We start from the raw sequence: 4,090 nt of genomic DNA, 5'->3' as shown, positions 1-4,090 counted from the left end.
TTGCAATCAAGATATCAAGATTTTTAAGAAAATCAACAGTAATTGAGCAGTTGGATTCAAGATTTGAAGGCAAGCATCTATGATCAAGATCTCAAAGTCTCCAATTCTTCAAGATCATTCAAGTAAAAAATGCAATATTCTCCAATTGGTGCAAGTTTATCTCCCTTGATGGCCAATTAGAGGAATTCTCAATGAAGCAAGAAGGCCTATCTTTCAATCCATCTTCTCTCTCCTCCTTTGCAAGTGATTTTCAAGCATATCTACTTGTAGGATCTAGGAGTAGAAATCATAGATCCATGTAAATTGAAGGCAACCTTGGTTCTACATCGTGTTCCAATATCAAATCTTTGGATCTCAAGCATCTTCATATGTATAAATGATTCCTACATCCATATGTGAGGTTTTATGCAAGATTAATCTATCATTTACCTTTTTACATACTTTCTATTATGCAATTTCTTTCCAATTTTAAAGTTGACTCCAAGCACAGGGATTTGACGAAGGCAAATCCCTTTGGCCAACCTTTTCTTCCATTTTCTGTGTAGGAACATGTTATGAACCTACTGAATCAAGATCAGACATATTAGCTATAGTCAAAAGTTCTAAAGAAAAATGTCAAAACTATTTGGTACAGAATGCCATTAGCTTTTTATTCCTATTTATAAGGAAAGTCTTGCCTTGTACCTTGTATTTTCAACACATATTTCATCCATGACTCAGATTTGTCCTCTAATTTTTTTGTCTATACATTTATGCTCATTGTTTGTTAGTTTTAGTCTATTTTTTATAGTTTTTTAGTCACTTTCTAATTAGGCATTTATATTACTTTTTTAATTCACTATTTCATCAAATCTCATATTTTAGTGAAGGATCATTAGCCCCATTTAGCACTTGAGTCACCTCTTGATCCTATTCTTTTCTAATGTGCAATTAATGGAAAAGAGTAATCGGTACAATTGCCTTCATTTTCATTATGTATAATAACATACACTCCCACGAAAACTATATATCATAATAAAACTCAAAAAAGCGTTAAGAGCACAAAATCATGGTGTCCTAATAGAGCTTGGAAGCTTGCAAAAATTTATGCAAAGTTGTTTCTACATTAGAGAATAAAAGATTATTATGTTCTACCTTTGTCCTTTTATCCAATGAGCCTAAGTAGTGGAGGGTCCTGCTTCAGCCTATTTGGCGAGCATACTCTCTATTGTCTATAGTGGTATAGCTGGTTGCACGACTCTCCCACTTCTCTAGCATATTGGTCCTTAGCTCTAAGATATATGTGAGGAAGTGTTATTGGAAACTTATGCAAGACAGACCACACTCTCGTAATGTTGCCTCTGGTACCTAATCTTATATCCTACCTCCCTCTATCATCAATAGGCCTCCCCAATAGAGATTTCCTTTATACCATTAATAAATGTTTGTATCTCCTCACCATGTTGCATCTCCATGTCCATAGCTTCATTCCTCTCCTATTCCAATCTAGTTACTCTACCCTCCAAAACAACCACGTGACCTGATGCCTAGTTTCTCTCTAGCTCCATTGACGATGCTCTCTTCTTAACTGTTAATACCCTATCCTTTGTTGTCTATTCTATTCTCTATTCTAGGAGCCTCATGAGATCCCTTATGATTCTAACATGTGTTGTAAAGTGCTTGTAAATTAGAATTTTTCCTACATCTTCCTCCCCCTTAGAGCTAGACTCCTCCAAACCAGATCCCTCACTACGAGACTCATTGGAGTTGCTCAACTTGACTCATTCTCATCTTTAGAGATATCACCCTTAACATCTACATATTCATCGTCTCCAAATATTGCTTCTCCTTTGATATCACCTCCCCTATTACTTCTTGTCAGGGAAATTGCTACACCAATTTCTCATCCCCATCACTCCCCTCCATCATTTCTATCTCTCCTTACCCTCCTTTATGCCTCCATCCAACTCTTTGACCTCATTGCCTCCCTTTGTTGTTTATAGGCCATGTTGGATTTTGTCTCTAGCAACCCTTCCCTTCTTTCCAATAAATGATGTTTTCATATTTGATCACATTTTTTTAGTCTTCATCCCTTTGTGAACAAAATGAGCTCCTATTTATATTACTCACTCAATTTCTCAAGAGGCCAACCTATTACCTAGTTGCTATCATGATCAGATTAGGGCATATTGGGGCAAGATTTCCATTGACCATTTTTTGAGACAAATGAAAACACATTGTCTTAGAGAAGGGCAAAATTAACACTAAAAAATTGTCTCATCACTTGTTCATTTCTATTAAGTTTTTTCTTTATTAATTAAATAATATTTTTATTATTTAATTAATTTCTTTTAACCTTCTAATTCAAATTTCAAGATTGTCATTTCCTCTTATTTCTCATAATTGAATAATTTTCCTCTATTAATCATCTAATATTCTCTTAATTAAATAATTCCAATTATTTAATTAGCTAATTATTCTTTTAAGAGTGTGAATAATTTTTATTAGGTAATTGATTTCTTGCATTATTTTTATTATTTAATTAAATTAGTGTTTGTCTTTTGTGTCGTCATAATTAAATAATTATCTAATGTAGCAAATATTCCTTCTCCAATTCAAATAATAATAATAATTAATAAATAATAATCAAAGTTTCAACCCATTACTAGTAAAAAAAATTCCTTCTATAATTAAATAAATTATTTATTTTATTTTATTATTCCACTTTCAAAATTCTAATAATCTTCTAAAAATAAAGAAAATATTTATTTTACCTATTCTTCATGCACAATTTAATATATTTTTAATCAATCATTTAATACGAATTATACTCTTGTTAATTACCAACTAACTAAATTCATCTTTTCAGTCAAGTAAATCTTCTAATTAATTCATTTAGGTACATATTTAGTCTTCACTCATGCAACTTGTCTTCTATTAATCAGCCAAGTTAACTATTTAATCAACCAATTGAATCATCTATCCAATCATTCCACTTTAAATGAATACCAATCATTAATTATCAATCAAGCCAAACAATCTAAATTTAAAATCTCTATTAATTTCTCATATTGTCCAAGGTTCTCAAAAACAATCTAAATCTAAAATCTCTTTTAATTTTGTATTGTTTAGCGTGTAGATTTATATCAGACTTTGTTCTCATGATTTTCAAGGCAAATGGGATTGTGCTTAAGATTTTTAAATGTGAACACCATGATTTTCAAGGCGAATGGGATAGTGCTTAAGAGTTGGTTAAATATGACCAACCATCACTCGTAAATATGAGAACTATCCACTTCTACCAAGTCTATAACTTTTTAGAATAAGTTTTATCATGTATTTAGACTGGCAAATTAAGATTACCCTCCTAAATATTGTGAAGCGTGATTTGCAAAAGGCTTTCATAACCGTGTTCATTGGTTTTTCTTGTCGTTGGTATGCTGATAGTGTTGATTATATGTTCGAGAACCCTAATCCCATGGTCTGGGCATTCAGTTTCTCCTCGAGAGCGAAGATAGCAAGAAAAAGGAACTGACACATTCCTTTGGTTGTCATTAATCTGAAGCCAAGTTTAGGGTTTCATCAAACTACGAGTTTCATAGCTATCTCGAGCTTTGAACTTGGAGTAATTATGAGACAATTCTTTTTCGTCGAGACCTCCTAGGACTTTCATTCCTTCGTGCATTTTGAGATCTTGATTTCAGAAGACTTCAAACCTTACTGCCAAATTCGCAGAGCTCCTTGAGATCTAGGTCGAACAAGGATGTTAGGAAAAAATCTTGACCTCTCTTTGGGGTCCCAAGACCTGCAACACAAGAACAAACCCTGCAAAACAAACATTGCACAAGGGAGACCTTGGAAAACCTGAAGTGCTGCAAACAACCCAACAATGTACAAAAGCTCTACGGAACATGAACTCTCATGGGGGCAAAAAAAACAAAGACAGAACAACAAAGGGAAGGAAAGATAAATAGATAGATAAAAAATTTAACGTCCACGAGGCTAAAAATAGCCTATGGGACAGCAAGACAACTCAAGCAGACTTAAGTAGCGCTGTTCGCCTCTTGTGTAGACTAATGATGAGCCCCCCCAATTGCTCAATGTACTCTTC

The sequence above is a fragment of the Cupressus sempervirens genome, chromosome 5, assembly GCF_028749045.1.
Source record: "Cupressus sempervirens isolate cs-2001-9-10 chromosome 5, ASM2874904v1, whole genome shotgun sequence".
In the NCBI taxonomy this organism is placed as follows: domain Eukaryota; kingdom Viridiplantae; phylum Streptophyta; class Pinopsida; order Cupressales; family Cupressaceae; genus Cupressus; species Cupressus sempervirens.
Note: the sequence above shows the minus strand (reverse complement) of the source record.